Consider the following 19943-nt stretch of genomic DNA (forward strand, 5'->3'; position numbering starts at 1 on the left):
ATGTGTTATAGTTTCATTTTGTTTTGTTTTGTACCAAATCCCTGAATAGCTAATCAATTGTGCGGGACCATGATTTAATTGTCCCATGACACGTGGAGAGAATGATCAGAATGCCCGAAACCCATAAAGCATAGCCCAGTAGGATATGCTTAAGCCTATTAAAGATATTACTTGTCTGCCAAGTAAAGGAAACCCTAGTTAAAGTCAAATTAGGATATCTTCGGGATTAAGCAATATAATCACGATTCTAGAAAGATTGGATATCTTATCGTAGATTTCCTCCTTGATAGTTTCTCCATTTGAAGAAGATTACTTTCCCTACAAGAACTCTTAAGATCCCTCCAAATACACAAGCCTGGGTAATTATCTGGGGGACTTCGATCTCTCTTTCTCATATCCATCTCTCTCTAGGATGACCACTTTATTCTTTACAAGACTACAATATAGATCTCTCTCTCAAACTTCTCTCCCTATCTCTCAGACCCATAAACAGCACATCTCTCTCCCTACGACTTCTCTCTCTTCGTCTTATATTCTTTACTACACACATATTCTCTCTATGCCTAACAGATACCCTTACACCACTGTCTAGGCGTAGACAAGTCCATTGAGAACTCATCTCCCACTGCCATGCCATAGGCTATTCATCAAGGGTGGTTCACTACATTCTTTCATTAGAACTATACCTGTGGTTTGATTCTCAATTCCGAAGATATGTAGGCAATCTTGTCCAGATTCAACCACACCCTCAATCAACCCCACTCTCCTCTTATTGGAGATCATGGACTAGTGCGACTAGATTTTGCCTCCGTCCACGGATGTGCGTGAATTTAGTTCCAACAAATTGTTCTCTATATGGCTCGTACCTGTGGCAAGAAGTAACCATCCCAAACTCATCTAACATCCCCACCCCCTAAACATAGACGCACACACACATAGACGCACACAAGTTCAACAATCTTACCTGCAAACATTGTATACAACAGCCTTATCACATCCAACCCCGTGTGTGCTGGTCACATGACTGGTTATTGTGAGAGAGTCATAGTATATAACAATTGCACAAAGACTTTCTCCACACCTAAAAAAAAAAAAAAAAAAAAAAAAAAAAAAAAAAAAAAAAAAGGTAATAGACTTGATATATGGTTTACTTGTTTTTTATAATAGTATACACACCTGAGCAGGTGCCCAAGAAATACAGCAATACATCATTCATTTTTTACTGTATGATTTTGGTTTTAGTTGTTGCCTTGCATCACTTCATTTACAGGTGAGAATTAAGTGATGAATTCTTCCTTCTTAATGGTATGGCTCTAACAAATTTCTTTTACAACAATTTCTGGATATACAGGAGAGGAAAACTTCTGCATATTATTTTTTACCTAGATCTGGGACCCTATTGGCATATGCTACTTCCTTTTTCCTATGCTATAGTTTCAAGTGTTGTTGGATCATTTTTAATGTTGCTTTCAAAATCTCTGTAAGTTAGTTTTGCAAGATAGTTTTCTCTGTGTAACGTAAGTGTTTCTAATTCCTTTGTTTTTTCTTGCAAGATCAACGTTCGGCCATGTCTAGTTGTTATCAGTTACATAGCTGGTTCACATACTTCCTGCTCCTTTTATTTCTAAGTACTACTGGACTTTGGGTATCAGTTATTGCATAATTAAGTTTGGATTACATGGTTTACAAATTCCTGCAATTGCATGCTATGGTGCATTATTAGCTTTTGTATATATTAATACTTCCACTTACTTTCTACTTCTACATGTGCAGATGGCTCGATTGAATGAAGGATTGTCATTTTTCAATGCATTCTCATCGTTCCTATGTTTCAGATTGCTTGGGCATTCAGCTTCTAGATGTACATTCGAAATTTATCAATCAATAAAGTATTGAATTGTACTGTAGTTATATAAGCATGTGTAGTATTAAATTAAATTTAACCTGAGGAAATCCACCGAAAAACCCACGAACTTTCACGACCTCAATCTGAAATTCAAGCCTGTTAACTTCGAATTTGATGGAATAAGATAGAGATTCTGACTGGATATGAAGAGGATTCTAGGAATATCAATTTTGGGGTTTTTTTGGTGGTTGAACAAAGCGGCACTGTCGTTGCCGAAGGGCTGCACCTTGGCTGCTGTTGCAGCTTGAAAATGAGGAAGGGAGCGATTACGGAGGGGGAAGAAGGGTGAGCTGTTGGGGTGGGCCCCCACTCCTCTTTAATTATTTTTTAATTGATTTATTTTATATATTTTTTTTGTTGGCAAAAAAATAAAAAAGTTTTTAAAATATTTTTTTTTCTATTGGTCTTCGTAAGAAAAATATGGATCTGCATTTGTTACTTCATCACTTAACATTCAATTTAACGGATTAATTAACGGATGTCTGACATTGCAACGAATTTATAAATTGAGGTATGACATTACAATGTTTAAAACATGAGGTATGAAATTATGGTTCGACCCATAGTTAAAGTAGTATTATGTAATTTATCCTATAAAATATTTGTCTTTTCCAACGAAACCAATTTTGTCAAGAGATAGAAGATTGTGCCGACAAAAATATCCATGACTACAAACACATTTTGTTACCTGAACAATATTATTATCAGCTTAAAGGTCCTGAATCGATGAAAACATTTGTTTGGAAAGATGAAAAGGTTTGTTAGAAAAAGTTGAACATTAGCCAATGAAATACCAAAATTCATCAAGAAAGACTATTTGTCAACAAATTTTGACTTTTGCCAACAAACTCATTTTTTTTGGAAAAGTCAAATTTCTAGTAGTGTGGGGATTATTCTTCTAATAAGGACTCTCAAGATCTCTATAAATACTCTAACCTGAGTATTTATCTCTCTAATTCTAATAATACTATCAGTCATATACTCTGCGTCTACGCGTAGATGTGAAGATGTTTCTCTCCTATGTGCCCCGTCATGGGCTATTCGTTAAGGATGTATTCCAACTGAGAAAAGTCATACATACTCCTTCTTTACAAGTACACTAGTGATTTGACCTCCATCCCCAAAGATCTGTAGGCAATCCATTAGGAATTCAATCACGCCTTCCAATCAACCTCGTTCTCCTCTCACTAGAATTCATTGGAGATTTCGACTAAAGACCACCTCCCGCGGATATGGCATGAATTTATTTCCAACAAGCTTCATTTGTATTAATCCATCAGTTACTATTTTTATGAGTTTATTGTACATATAGGGTCATGTATATCCCGTATTAAGTGTCTACTTCCAATTTCGATAGATGCTCAGGATTAATATTGCTTTCACTTTTGTACATTAATAAGAAAGATTCGAAGGAAAGATCCATGTCCAAATTAAACAATATTAGATTTCACATCTTATAAGGGTACGGGCAAAGTAACCCTTAGCTACATAGGCAATATAGTGCGTGTACGTGTATATATATATATAGAAATTGTTTAATGTGAGTGATCTTTATGTTTTTTGGGGTAAACATGGGACTAGTGTCACTTTGCATTAATTTTAAGTGATTCAAACTGTGTACTTTTTAAGTTTTATTTTGTAAAACATTTTTGTATAATATTAGTCAAATTTGAAGTGATTGAGACATCTAAGTGCTACTCAAAGAAATTAGGGAAATAGACATAAGAAGGTTTTTTTTCTTAATCTTGGGATATAAATTGGACAAATGGATCATGCACACCATGTACAAAACCGAAATTACTAAAATACCCACATATAAATACTAAAAATCATCAACCCATTACATCATTTTTCTCATTTGAAAGAGAGAGATGTCGAGAGAGCTCTGTGAGCTCTGGGTTGAGCTCAGATTTCAAAGAGAGGGAAGTCCAAAGAAAGGTGACAAGAGTGAGCTGGGTTTTGGGTTGACCTCATGCCTCTGATTTCGAACAAAAGGGTGCGAGAGATAGTTGAGAGGAGTGAGCTAAGTTTTGTACCATATTTTCTGTTTGGCTGGAAAGTTCCTTTTTTTTTTTTGACGATTGAAGTTTTAGCAGGCATAGTAAGGTAGAGTGTTTAGTTCCAAGTTTTTACATCAATGATTTATGGAATAAATGGGTTGTTTGTAAGATGAATTAATACTTAGAAGTTAAATTAGGGATTACGTTTCATTTTGGGGCCTATGGGTTGTGGCATAAACTACACTTTTTACGTGCTACAAAATTGGGATGGAACAATTTCTGGTTCAAGTGTTCAACTGCACAAATTTGTGAAAAAAAATTTCATAATGTGCATATGGTGTGCATATAGTGTGCATGGCTACAACTTAATATGAGAATCAGGAATGTTCACTAGTTATAATGCATGTATGTTGTTGGACCCCGAAATTTAGCGAGTATGACCACAACCTAGTTGGGCTCGGCAAAAAAAAAAAAAAAATTAAGAAAAAGCTTAGAGGACGTTAAGGGTTATGCGTGTCCATGAAATAATGACAAGGAATATCATGTTTTCCATGTGCACAGTTAAGCGGTGGTTGCTCCACGTAACAACACTTTTTAAATTGCCATTGTAACCTTCTATACGTAGAAATTATGTTTTAATTGTATCCACTATACCAATAGGTTGCTCCAGTTCTATGCATATCATGTGTAGGTACTGTACATATGATGTACATGTGGTGTTCATATACTGTTTATGGTGGTGAAGTTACAGCTCTGCGTTTTTGGGTTGGCTCAAATCTATGAGCATATCATGTATGCCATGTGCATGTCGTGTGCATACAATGAGCATATCCTTAAAACATTCATCCAACAAAACACCAATTTTTGCCAATTTTTAGTAAACACCATCACAACATTCAAACAAGGTAAGGAATCCCATGATATAGAAGAGGGAGAAATTGACTAAATTATGTTTCACAATTACTTCATACAACTTTTGGGTTTATTCTCCCTTTCCCCAAATAAGAAAAAGCTCACTTCTTTAATCCCACTAATCTACAAATATTCAAAGGAAGAGAGCAAATAACAAATGGGTTTTTTTATTTTTAGTCAATAACAAATGGGTTTTCTTGTTTTGGTGGTGTTGACCCCTTTTACCCAAAATGTTCATGGAGAGAGAGAAAGAGGGTGAGAGAGAGAGGGAGAAAAAGAAAAAGGAGAGTGGGTTTTGTTCCCATCAGGCACTGTGTGTGCACCAACAGTTAATGATTGGGCTTTGTTTCCACCCTCGATACAAGTCCAATGGTGGTGGTCTAGAGCCTTGATTGTTTGCCGTGTTGCCGGAAAATGGCCGGAAAACTCGCGGCCTACTTGAGTTTCGATCCCAACGATTGTGGATGAGATTCATGACAAGGCTAGGTGTTTTGGACTCATGAGGATGAGATGAAATCGATGGTGGCTTCATTTTTTATGGTGTTGGTCGGGACTGTGCACCGTGTGTGCACATTGAGAACGGGAAAGATAGTGCTTGAGGCAGAAAGTGAGAGAAGAGAGAGAGAGAGAGAGAGAGAGAGAGTAGAGAGAGAGAAATAAAAAAATGGAGGAAATAACCCATTTATCTTTGAAGGTAATTAAGTCATTTCAAGGTGTAGGAAAACTCTTATTTCTGTTCGATTATTGTGAATGGCGTGTGCATCCAATTTCTTGATGGGATTATATACCACCTGCAAAAGTAGGGATAAAAACACTTAAAAATACTTGCAAGAGTACAAGGTAAATGTAGTATAGTCAACTCTAGCAAGGTCGTTCTCCACAAGGATTGAATGAATAATTTATGTTAAATCAAATCTTAATTCATTATTTAAAACAAAGTTTGAGAAAATGTTGACTCTGTGATTTAAAATAATAAATACAAATTTAATAGAAATAATTAAATAAATTAACAAAACAAGATAAACTAAAAGAAAATGGTTTTTGAAAATTAAATTGTGAAAGCACTAGGGTTCCACCGTCACCTTAACAATCATATGTAGCTTTTCCAATTACTTATGACTTACACATGCATATTTTGAAGGTTAGGTTTTCCTAATATGTGCCTACTTGGACCCCAACATAGAGCGTATATCAAACATGCAATCTCTCTGTGGTATTCAGATCAAATCTAAACATGTATGACTCATTCAATTTTGTGAAACCTTTTGAAAAACCATACCACCCTTCAGACATGATATTCATCCTAAGTGAACTTGCACATCCTAAGTGAACTTGCACATCAAATCTAACCACAAGAAGCCTTCGTCAATTTCAATGACCGACCTCCGACCAAAATTGCAACAAATTATTTTTCTGAATATCCTAATGGTGATCAAGCATTAAGACAAGTAGATAGTTTAAATAATTCAAATCTGCATGCATAATATAATAAGTAAAATGAAAAAAAAAACTACATATTCTTGCTAAGGCTTGTGGCCTCGCCCTAGCAAAAGGAAATTAGTTACGCACAATCATAAAACAAAAGGAATTTTATGGAAATAGAAAAATGATAGAAAACACCTTGAAATACAAATCGTCAAAGCCTAGCAAAGTTATCCAAAGTTTATGCGTTCTTCTCCCCCTCCTCTTGTTCATCATAGCTTTTCCCACAGTTTAATGCTTAAATCTAAAATCCTTGATTTGTTATTTCATGTGTAGCTCGATTGATTCCAACAATTTAGAAAGTTTTCCCCCACCGAAAACTCTTGTGGCACGTTAGGCTACTCAAAATACTGCTCAACATGCTTTTTCAAGCTTGGAGTGTAGAACTTTGAATAGGGATTGTTCCAATGCCTATTTTAGTTGATTCTCATATTGACGTGCTTTTGGACAAACTCAGGAAAATATTTCCTTTCAGGACACTGCAAAATATCATGGATCTTCAAACAGCAAAGTGCACAAATTCTAGGTTTAAATCCATAAAACCCCCATTTTGCATATCTAACCCTTAAAGACGGTCCTCCAGGTTGTATATTGAATCCAAGAGAAGGTACAAATTCCATCGTTGCACTGCTCTCAAAACCAGTAAGTTGTAACCTAAAAAATAAAATAAAAAGTTATGTACAAAAATAATTAATTAAGAATATGATAAACACAAATTATTTAAAACAATGTGTGCATGGGGTGTGGATATTTGAAAATCCAATTTCTGTCCCAAGATTAAGAAAATTGCATATTTTTGTCTATTTCCCAAGAAATTAACCAACATGTTGTTCTAAGAAACATTGAATTTTCATGATGAGAACTGATGCAAGGTGAAGACATGGAAAATAAAATAGTAGGATGAATATAAATTAAAATGAAAAGATAGTATAAATAGGTAGAGTTTACATCTCCAAGTGCAAGGAGAGACCTGAAAATCCTTAAAATTTATTTCTAGTACAAACCTACAACGTAGACAACTAGAAAAATAAACAACAAAATCTTAAACAAACGCAAGGCAAGAGTTCTCAACTCAAATTTCAATATTATAATTCAAACGTCTATATCCTTTATGTCTTAGAAATACTATAGGTTTACAACTTAAATAAGAAACATAAAAAGACAAATAAAATAAAGGTTTACAATAAAACTCCTTAAAAACTAAAAGATTTAATTTAATGTTATTAAATTAGAGTTAATACTAAAAATGTAATGACCCATCCCAAAAAATTACAGTCTTTATAATTTTTATATGTGAATTTACTGAAATGCCCTTCGGGGCAAAGATATTGACTTTTGTTGACCATCTTGTCATGTCATGTAAGGTTCGTTTTCTTGTCTTATCCTCGTAGTACTCGTCGTTACGAACGCGTGGGTGCAAACAAAACATAATTTGGAGTTATAACGAAAGAGTTATTAACAAATAAAGTTGAGGGCAAAATTGTAAATTTATTATTTTCTGGAATGCTCCAGATTTTTGGGGCAAAATATGGAAAGCCACGTGTGTGGCCCAAATTAAAGGGAAGAAAAGTTGGGTAGTGGAGATGAAAGATAAAAGAGAGGAAGGAGGATGGGCATTGCCCAATCGAGAGAAGAGAGAGAAATGAGTGACAAATGGGAAGAGAAACCAACAAAGGAAAGGAGGGAAAATGAGATGGAGGGAATCGGTCGGGTTCCCTTTGACCCACGCGATGAACCAACTTCCTTGGAGTTTTCCTACAGTTTTCCATCCAATTATTTGGCCTTCTTTAACCTTCCATAACCACCAAACCTCACCACAACACCCCATAACCTAATTCTAACCAAACCCGACGAATTTTAGCCCCGATGTGGTGAGAAAACCCACCGACTGGTCCGGGTGGGTCTTGGCCTCGAATCACCATTTGTGAAATGATTTATGTCGATCTCTACCACCATTAGACTCTCCTTGAACCCAGGAACAAACCCGAACCACCAAAGGAGTCGAATCAATGCACACCTAAATTCTAGGGTTCCAGCAGGGCAGTGATTTGAAGTTTTTCCCGGCCAAATTGGGCATGGGCATATGTATAAAACTTACTCTCCTTGTTAAGATCTTCATTTCTGTGAAGTTTGGGAATTTTTAGAAATAGTTGATTTTTTCTAGTAAGTCACGGAGGCCGACAACCATGTATGGCAGCGCGTGGGCCAAGGCATCCCCTAACCTTCCTACGCTAAATTTGATTCTCCAATTCCATACGTGAAATCCGATTGATGAATTTCTGTTGCTTGAACCTAGTTCCATTAAGGTCGGCTACTTGATTATTATAGTAATCGACGAATCGACCGTTGGATCGTCACCAAACTTTGATACATTATAATACATGATATTTGAGGATATTAATAACTTATGGATCGGGAATCCGATGTACGGATCTTCTTGAATAGGATATATAAGTTACGTGTTCTATTGATAAGAATTCTAAGACGTGATTTGATAATTGTTCTAGGCAACGATGGTTCGTGACGCCTCGATATTCGTGCTAGGAAGCTGTAGTGCAGACCTTAGGTGAGTGGGTCTTTTTCCTTTTTATAGTGTGTGTGTGTGTGTATATATATATATATATATACACACACACCTTCCAGTTTTCCAGAAATGTTTTAAATTGATTATGCATAACATGCCATGATTTAAATGTGTTATATTTAAATACTACATTGTGATGAGATTTGTGGTTATGCCAAATGATCATACGAAGGCGCAAATAAGTTCAGGTGAGTTATTATGTGATTGAAATGGTTGAATTATATGAGCATGCATATATTCATTTAGAGCTTAGTGTCAGTGCTCCCACCTCAGGCCAAGGCACAACCTTCACGTGATTGTTCACCTCCTGCACCGCACACTCACGTTGGATTCAAGTTAGGTGCTAGCCTGTCGTACAGGTCGCATTAGGCGACTTCGACTCGTAGGTGACCTGCGCATAGCGCTAGCTTTCACATGATCATAGCACTAAAGCGTACATATTTACACCCAGCCTGTTGTACAGGTCACACTAGGTGATTCCGACTCATGTGCTAGCATAAACTAATGAGCAATAGGTCCAGTCATACAAGTCACATCAGGTGACTCCAACTGGCATGTTAGTTTAGACTAATCTCACACCTGGCTTACATTTATTATTGTTGAGATATTGTGTCATGGCATGCTTTTGTTTTACTGCACATGTGTATTCATTTTCGTACCTACATAGTATTATTTTCTGGAAACTATACGGGTTTTACGGCGAGGGGTTATAACGCTTTCGAAAGTTTTTTTATTAAAACTTTATTTTCAAGCCCACTCACCCTTGTTTTTCACCCCTCCAGGTTCTAGTAGCAGAGTTTTCATACCGACGAAGATTATTGGCAAATCTTGGGGTAGACGATTACCATCGATGGTATAATTCTCACCCTATTTTACTATATTGTACTTATGCTCTGTCATCATGTGTGAAATGGGTTCATACCTACTCACCGCACCTTTGTACGTAGGCACTTTTAGGTTTAAATTTATTCACATCTTCCACATCAATTCCCTTTATGGCTTCGTCACCTTACAAGTGTCGAGTAACACAACTCGATTCGGAGTCTTAGTGGACATCCCGAGTCGGGGTGTGTCAATTTGGTATTAGAGCATAAGTTAGGTAGTATTACGTTCATCACACGCCTGATGTAAGCATTCTCAGTTCTTGAGCCTAATGTTCGAATCTTGCCACTTCGTCGAATATGAAAAATATGTTCGCTTTTCCTAAGTTTTGGGCAGTTTTGTCGACTTGTTGACATTTTCACTTTGGCGAACGCTTTTAGACTTAAAGCGAAGAACTTCCCTGCCAAGGAAAGATGTAGATTGGAGACAAGTTGATGGCCCTAAAGCAAGGCTAATGTATCAATAACGGTGTATAACCATGGAACTATAAATCAATCCCATCATTATTTTCACGCCATTATAATCAACCTTTTTGAGATAGGAAACCATAATTGTTTTTTATTCCTTGGCAGTACCCGTTAGCATATCATCTATTAGGATTCCTATGAAGTTACTTCGTCAAGATTCCAAAATTGTCTTGAGCGACAACCTGGTGCTATAGTAGTAGCCGCCGACGAAAGAAACATCTGGGGGACAGTCACTTTTGGTCCCCGATAGTACTAATCTTCTTAAACGCACTAGTTATCATTTTGAATTTTCAGGAGAACATCGACTTTTGTTTAAACCTGTTCTAAAGTAGATTATTAGTAAATTCCTCTTTCCAGCTTTGGGACATCCTAACCAATACTAGTTTCCAAATTTCTTTTGGTGATGTACTCGTCATTTCGATGAGTATAGGCAACAAAGTACGAGTTGTTATACTGATTATTAGTATAAAATCTTCGAAGTAGTGAGTATTTCCCCTAGAATTATGGAACCCCCTCATAGGATCAGTTCCTTATCAGTCGTCCAAAACCACCCACCAGAGTGGGCTTTAGTCTATAATCAGCCTATGGTGGCTCTACTAATTGACGATATTGTCCGATATCCATGAACTGTCAACTAGTATTCAAGCGGTATGATTTCTGATACTGGACACAGTTGCTAGTATTTAGGAGTGATACCGTTATACCAGAATGTCGGTTCACAGTTTCAGGGTAACATCAAAATGTCATAAATCTGTTAATTAGTGCGCGACTAATAGACTGATTAACAATGACTGCTGGAGCCGAAGAAACCAAATCTCGGAAAGTTAGGAGCAAGTTTTGTATTAGGGCAGTAAACTGATAGTTGTTCTACCTTATCACCTATCCAGGTAAACAGAAAAATCGAAGTACGAGTTAAGTCCTCACTGTTAGAGTGAACTGAGTATTGTGAAAGCTGTGAATACCTATTAGCATGTGGCGTAGTGAAAGAAAGTAGTATGGTATGTTTCAAGGACGAATACTTTTGGCGTCATTTCCCAAAATTTACCTGGGATATCACAAATGGTGAAGTGAAATACATCATCGACCCACTTCCTAGTAGTACACCAATTTTCCTTGCTTCATATTGAACGTCTCCGACGTCATTGAGAAACTTAGTTACTAAGCTTGCCGAATAGTGATTTATCCAACCAAACACCTTATCTAGGAAACCTCAAACCTATTCGTGAAGGCGAAAGGTTGAACTTTAGGGTCGTAACTAGATTTTAGCAACTCCATCGGGTGACGATTAAAAACCATTTAAACCCTACTTCGAGTTAATGGTCAAGCTGACCAACCTTTGTAACTCGAGTTTTCTTCCATAAGCTGATGACTTCATAGTAGTCTTTTCAATGACTTTCTCATCTGCTTCGGCAGTGAGACCAAATTTCTCAAACATTAGTTTTGTTTAGATTGGTACTTATCTCGGGAGACATAATCATCGTAGATGATATTCTTTCCTTTTTTCAAAAAGAGTTTAGTGGAAGAAGGTTGAAATTCTCACAAACTGTTGTGAGATTTGAGATATCCTTAGTCTTGTCGAGTTTATCGACAATTGGTTAGCGATTTTTGGCTATAGTGTTTTTCCTTACTTATCGGCCAAGGAAAGTTAGTTAAGCTTGAGGTGTTGATTATAGATAAAGTTTCTGACAACCGAACTATTGTTCTCACCTCACCATCGCTTTACACTTTTTGATGACGTTGATCATTTTGGAGATCCATGATGAAGTGTTCCTTGGATATTTCAACTGTGTAGAGGCAGTATGATGGAGTATCGCTTATATTTCCCAACGGTAGAACCGTTCAAAATGAACCATCATATGTATGACCTAGAGTCAACAGTTGTCATTTTCATCTGAAAATCGAATGGTACTTCTCTGTGGAAAAATATGTCCAAAATCTTTATTAACCTTAAAACTTCCCGATTTCTCTTACTTTTGGAAAAAGCTAAGTTTTTTACAGCAACATTGGAAGAACTAAATCAAAGCCTATGATTGCACTATTGTGGATCATCCCGGTTGTTTAAACGTAATTATTAAGCACCGTAGTAAGAGCTATTTCTACCCCTAAACATCTTCAATCTTCCTTATCCCATTCCAGTTGAAGTTCACAAGTATCGATATGACATTACCTCTAACCCTTCAAGAAATCGTTTGAATGGTTATAATCACTTTTTGTATCCAAATGCAAATGGGAAATATCACCACAAGCTCCTGGTACGAGGTGTCTTGTACATGTGGAGATTATGATGATGTTTCGAGGTTTATAGATCGATTTGACAAGTCAACCCATTTTTCATTGGTCTAGAAGGACTACATTTTAGACCACTTGGTAAAAATTAGCATTCTTGAATTTATCCGATTTTTTGGCTTTTTGATCATCATCTTTTCTAACTATGACTCCATATTGACTCATTTGTGCTAGAAAGACATTCTAGTTAACTTTAGATACATGTCTACTTTACTACAGTTCGTATTATTCCAAAGGCAGGTAGACTGTTCAGAAGAATTGCTTGGATATTGAAATCTAGTTGTGATCATTAATTCTTCAATCACCCGTCAAATACTTCGTCGAATGGATCGTTACCATTGGTGATTGAATATTCCAGAAGTTATTTTTGTAGTGTGATGGCAGGCAATCAATCTAGATATCTTGAACTTTAAATTTGATGAGCTTGTTTTGACTCTCAAATTCTTGAGTGTTCTTTTAGCCTTCTCAACATGGTTTATTCACGATAGGTTGACTCGGCGGATACGTGCGCAAGTTTCATGGTGATGCTAGCATGAACCATTGGAGTATAATCTTCTTGCGAGTTTACCAGACTTACGAAGAAAAATTCCAAGCAGCTTTGAGAATCGAGCAGTATTTCAACATGGTATTGGTGAAGGTATGAACATAGGTTATGAGCTTGGCAATTGTGGCGTTAATTTTCAAGTGGGGCTCAAAACTGCAACTATTATTCGAAGAATGTCGTCAGAGATATGGTTTCTCTAATTCAAGCTTTCAAATCTTATGCCTTCGATTTGGAGAGCAACTCTAGAGATTAGTCACGAAGGAAGTTTTTTTTTGCAGTATGTGTTTGTCTTTACATATATTTCCACTGCTTCATTCCAAGGTCTTATTGTTGTGGGAACGTGGATGTCGAAATACTTCTAACAACTGGTTTGGTGCGCTCTAGGATAGTACGATATCGTGATCGAGGCATGAATTGGGCGATCTAGGCATATTCGCACATGAGGAGCAAAACAATATTTTGGCATCCTCGAGAACTTCTCACTAGCTTATTGAGACAACGATGAGTTATCAGCATTACAGGCTGCAGACTGTAATATCAATGGTCTAATTGTTGGGTTCACTAAGCAAGTGAGCAAGTTAGCTCGTCTACGGTGGCATTTGCAAATTAGTGATGGTTTGGACTCGACTCATCACATACACACTCATTCTCGAAATTTGTGACACAACGAATGTTTGACTAGGTCCATTTTCATTTTGGGTTTTGATTTTTCGTGCAATATTTTTCTACTACATTATTCTATTGATATGGGTCTTTTTACCATTACAAATTTTGATTGAGATACTTCCATTTTCGATTTTCAACTCCATACAACTATTTTAATCGTACATTTCTATATATCTATTTCTTGTCGTTATCTTATTATATGCATATACTTTTGACCTTATGTTGTTACGTAGTATTACATGTTTTTTACTCTATATTTTATACGGGTATCATACTACTATATTATCCAGGAAGGATGAAGGTATGAGCTTGGAGGCATGAAATAGGAATAATTGCAATCCGATCACAACAGAATAGCATTCTCTTCTATGCAGCTGCTCTAACTCGACTTCTTCCTTGTATATGTATTTATATACATATCCCTATTTTTTAGTATTTTACATATAGCAAATTATTTTAAATTTCAGGGATGAAATTTTCTTAAGGGGGTAGATTGTAACGACCCGTCCCCAAAAATTAGTCTTTATAATTTTAAATGTGAATTTACGAAAATGCCCTTCGAGGCAAAGACATTGACTTTTGTTGACCATCTGGTCATGTCACATAAGGTTCGTTTTCTTGGCATATCCTCATAGTATTCGTCGCTAAGAACGCATGGGCGTAAACATAACGTAATTTGGAGTTATAAGGAAGAAATTATTAACAAATGAAGTCGACAGCAAAATTGTAAATTTATTATTTTCTGGAATGCTCCAGATTTTTGGAACAAAATCTAGAAAGCCACGTGTGTGGCCCAGATTAAAGGGAAGAAAATTTGGGCGGTGGAGATGAAAGATAAAGGAAAGGAATGAGGATAGGCGTTGCCTAATCAGGAGAAGAGAGAGAAGTGAGTGACCAACGGGAAGAGACACCAAGAAGGGAAATGAGGGAAAATGAGATGGAGGGAATCGGTCGGGTTCCCTTAACCCGCACAATGACCCGACTTCCTTGGAGTTTTTGATGGTTTTCCATCCAATTTTTTGGCCTTCTTTAACCTTCCATCACCACCAAACCTCACTACAACACCCCATCACCTAATTCTAACCAAACCCAACGAATTTTAGCCCCGATGTGGTAAGAAAACCCACTGATGGGTCTGGGTGGGTCTCGGCCTTGAATCACCATTTGTCAAATGATTTCTGTCGATCTCTACCACCCTTAGACTCTCCTTGAACCCAGTAACAAACCCCAACTAACCATAGAGGCAGCGGAGCACCGGAGGAGTCAAATCAATGCACACTCAAATTCTAGGGTTCTGGCGGGTTCGTGGCGATTTGAAGTTTTTTCCTGCCAAATTGGACTCAGCCACAGGTATAAAACTTACTTTACTCGTTGAGATCTTCATTTCTGTGAAGTTTAAGAATTTTTAGAAATAGTTGATTTTTCTGGCAAGTAGGGGAGGCCGACCGCCAAGTATGATGGCACGTGGGCCGAGGCATCCCCTAACCTTCCTAGGCTAAATTTGACTCTCCAATTGTGTACGTGAAGTCTGATTGATGAATTTTTACCGTTTGAACCTAGTTCCATTAAGGTCCGCCACTTGATTATTACAGCAATTGACGATTCGACCGTTGGATCGTCACCAAACTTTGATATGTTATAGTACGTAATATTTGAGGATATTAGAAACTTATGGATCAAGAATCTGATTTATGGATCTTCCTAAATAGGATATGTAAGTTACGTGTTCTATTGATAAGAATTCTGAGACGTGATTTGATAATAGTTCTAGGCACCGATTATTCGTGACGCCTCGATATTCGTGCTAGGGAGTTGTAGCGCAGACCTCAAGTGAGTGGGTCCTTTTCCTTTTTATAGTGTGTGTGTGTGTGTGTGTGTATATACACACACCTTACGGTTTTCCAAAAATATTTTAAATTGATTATGCATAGCATGCCATGATTTAAATGTGTTATATTGAAATACTGCATTGTGATGAGATTTGTGGTTATGCCAAGTGATCATACGGAGGCATAGATAAGTTCAGGTGAGTTATTATGTGATTGAAATGGTTGAATTATATGAGCATGCATATATTCATTTAGAGTTCATCATTGCTGCACTCCGATGTTAGTGCTCCCGCCCCGGGCTAGGGCACAGCCTTCACGTGATTGTTCACCTCCCGTACCGCATGCTCGCCTTAGATCCAAGTTAGGTGCTAGCTTGTCGTACAGGTCGTATTAGGCGACTCTGAGTCGTAGGTGACCGCGCATAGCTCTAGCTTTCACGTGATCATAGCACTAGAGCGTACATATTTACACCCAGCTTGTCGTACAGGTCACATTAGGTGACTCCAACTCGTGTGCTAGCATAGACTAATGAGCAATAGGTCTAGTCATATAGGTCAAATCAGGTGACTCCGACTGACATGTTAGTTTAGACTGATCTCGCACCTGGCTTACATTTATTATTGCTGAGATATTGTGGCATGGCATGCTTATGTTTTACTGCACCTGTGCATTCATTTTTCATACCTACGTAGTATTATTTTCTGGAAACTATACAGGTTTTACGGCGTGGGATTATAACGCTTTCAAAAGGTTTTTATTAAAACTTTATTTTCAGGCCCACTCACCCTTATTTTTTGCCCCTCCAGGTTCTTGTAGCAAGGTATTCGTATCGACGAGGATTATTGGCAAATCTTGGGGTAGACGATTACCATCGATGGTATATTTCTCACCCTATTTTACTATACTGTACCTACTCATCGCGCACTATTGTATTTAGGCACTTTTAAGTTTAAATTTATTCACATCTTCTACATCAATACACTTTATGGCTTTGTCACCTCTTAGGTGTTGGCCAACACAGCTCGATTCGGAGTCCTAGTAGACATCCCAAGTTGAAATGTGTCAAAAAATCTCGTCAGCCACAAATTTTAAATAGCATCCATGCACTATAGCTCTAAAAATGCTTGTATTTTATTGTAACACTTAAATTAATGTCATAGCTGGCATATAATAATGAATTTGGTTGATGGTCTGCATTAAGAACTAAATTGTTTAATGGTCCTAGACTTGTGGGTTTATTAGTATTGACTTACTTGATTTGAAGACCTCAAATGAAGCAAATATATTGTAATCTTCCAAACTCAATCTTGGATTGAGATTTGTGTCCTGTACATATCTCGAATGTAGTGTTTATTTTTTTTTAATGATTATTGTTATTTTGTTAAAAAAGAAAACTTTTCTTTTATACTTCACAGCATTTTTTATATCAGTTTTTTTGCCTGTGAGGGTGATTTTTCTATCGCATGTTGTGGGTGGAGCGTCTACTATTAACCCGAGTATTTAGGGCGTGCTCAAATTAAATTAATCTCAACATGAGATAATGATGAATCTTTCATCACTTAACTTATTCTATATACAACTAATCACTTTAATATTTTATTTCATTCAAGTCCATGATACAAATTGATCTTCACTTCCGCACAGTACATGTACATTAATGGAAAATTTTCATGCTTGAAAATTTTTATTCGATGCGTTCAATGATATAATTGGTCATTGCTCTTATAATTATATTGTTTAATCACAGCTTAGGGCTAACTAAGTCGAGGAAGGGAAAATTTTTTCAATATGCCATTTTAAGTGTGTCAAGAATACAATTCGATACAAATTATATCGTAATATCATTGGTTGAATTTTTTTAAGTTTTCAGTAATAACATTATTAAGTTTTGGGGTAAATATCAGTTTAATACCATCATGTTTCATGGTTTTCCACATTTAGTACATCAGTTTTTTTTTGTCTCAAAGTTATACCTAAAGTGTAAATTTTGGGACAATCTCATACATCCGTTAGTCAAACTGTTAAGTCTCCTGTTAAATGATAACATGGCACCCATGTGGATAATGACTGAGCGCCACGTGTCATTAAGGGGTCCACGTGGAATTTTTTTTTTTTTTCTTTCTTTCTTCTCTTCAGAGGTGACATGGATATTTTTTTTCTCTCTCTTTCTCTCTTCTTCTTCTTCTTCTTCTTCTTCTTCTTCTTCTTCTTCTTCTTCCTTCCTCCCCCATCCCTCCCTTCCTTCTTCCTTGCAACCCGCACCCTCCCCCCAGCCTTCCTTCACCACCAGTCTCCCCAACCTTCCCCCACCTTCCTTCTTCCCTCTGTAATTTCTTCCCCATCCCCCTCTCATCAAAATTCCCAATGCATAAACCGGAAAAACCTTCTCCAATCGGTAAGCTGTGGACTCGGACCCAAAAAACCCAGGCTGGTCATTGTCATCATCGCGGCGGTCGTCTTCCCCAAGAGAGAAGCGGTCGGAGAGTAGTTTAGGGAGAGGGATCCAGTTCTCATCACTGACGCAAGCCAAGAAAGAGATTGAAAGAAAGGAGAGAGCTTTCAAGTAGGGGTCGAATCCCTGGACAACCTGCAATATGAAGTGCAGGAACCCCCACCTTCCTTCCTTCACTCCTACGACATGCATTTACCCCTCCCCAGCTTCGATCTTCGATTCCTCCGCAACCCCGATTCTTCTCATCACTTCGCCAATGGAAATTACGTTTTTTTTTTCCGGAGCAGTAGAGAAAGAAATGGGTAGAAATTAGGGTTTTACAAATTATAATTTGAGTGTGTTAGAGGAGATGGCAGATTGCAGGTTGCTGAAAGGGATTTTAAAGAAGGGAATGGGGAAGAAATCGTGGTAGGAGGAGAAATATCCACATGGGTTAGGCTTGTAGTAATTTTAGAGAGAAAGGGGGATGAGGAAGAAATTACAAAGGGAAGAAGGAAGGTGGGGGAAGGTTGGGGGAGACTGGTGGTGAAGGAAGGTTGGGGGAGGGTGCGGGTTGCAAGGAAGAAGGAAGGGAAGGTTGGGGGAGGAAGAAAGGAAGAAGAAGAAGAAGAAGAAGAGAGAAAGGAAACAAAAATTCACGTCACCTCTGAAGAGAAGGAAGAAAGAAAAAAAAAAAAAAAATTTACATGTGGACCCCTTAATGACACATGGCGTCTAGTCATTGTCCACATGAGTGTCACGTCATCATTTAACAGGAGACTTAACAGTTTGACTAATTGATGTATGAGACTGTCCCAAATTTTACACTTTAGTTATGACTTTGAGACGAAAAAAAATTGATGTACTAAATGTTAAAAATCACGAAACATAAAGATAGTAAACTGATATTTACTCTAATTTTTATGTCCAACACGTACTATCGGCACACAAAATCTATTCAAGAACAGAAAATTGTTCAATATGACGAAAATGCGGCCTTGTACAATGAAAGGTGGCTAGAGAGAAAAGGAGAGGGAGCCGTCCAGGTTGGAGGAAGAGAACAAAAGTGGGACCTATCCGCCGCAGCACCATCTCCCACTTGCCCATCCATCCCTCGTTTTTTGTTTTTAATAACAATTTAATTTGTCTTTTCCCATCACGTTCCAAGTTAACTCAACCTGGTCAAGTTTCCAAATTAACCATGGTTACTTCTTACACACAGAAACCCTAACCATGGCCAACATCTTCAGACTTGAGCTGCGATCCGATCCGCCATCTAACCCCACCCACACACTACCTCCCCCCATCAAAGGTTCTTTCTTTTCCTCAAATGTTTATGCATGATGTATCACCAGATCACTCAAACCTTTGAAATACACTACTTCCCCACGCTCCCCTTTTTCTTATTTTGTCACAAACTCACCCCATCCACAAGTTAAGTATCTTTCTTACTGCCACATCTTTTTCGATCCATCTTCATACGCATTTTATTTTCTCATGTACTATTAAGTAGTAAGTCCCTATATTTTTGCCCAAACTAATGATAAGACAAGACAAAAAACATGTTTTATGTCTATCATATTTTGGTAAAATTTTATGTTAGTCTTTGTAATTTGAAAAGAGAAGGGTCTTAGTTCGACTCTACAAATGACGAGTTTGAACTAAATTATTATTGGTCCACTGAGAGATTTAGCTCAACCCACTTCTCTAAATTGTTCTATGACAAACTATTAGTCTCTGTAATTTGAAAAGTAAGTCCAACCAAGATATTGTTATCATGAGAAATGTTAATGAGACTCTCGTAAACTCTAGGAATCTCTATGGACTATCTATCACTTCATGTTTTTGAAACCTAGTTTATAATGTTGGTATGACAATTAACGTTAAATTGTGAGATGGCAAAGAGGCCACATAGAGTCCTACTTTGAGAGAGTCTCCTTATCATTTCTCTTAT

The sequence above is a fragment of a genome, unplaced genomic scaffold (genome assembly GCF_019419815.1).
Source record: "Pyrus x bretschneideri cultivar Hongxiangsu unplaced genomic scaffold, Pyrus_bretschneideri_v1 Contig69, whole genome shotgun sequence".
Lineage (NCBI taxonomy): Eukaryota > Viridiplantae > Streptophyta > Magnoliopsida > Rosales > Rosaceae > Pyrus > Pyrus x bretschneideri.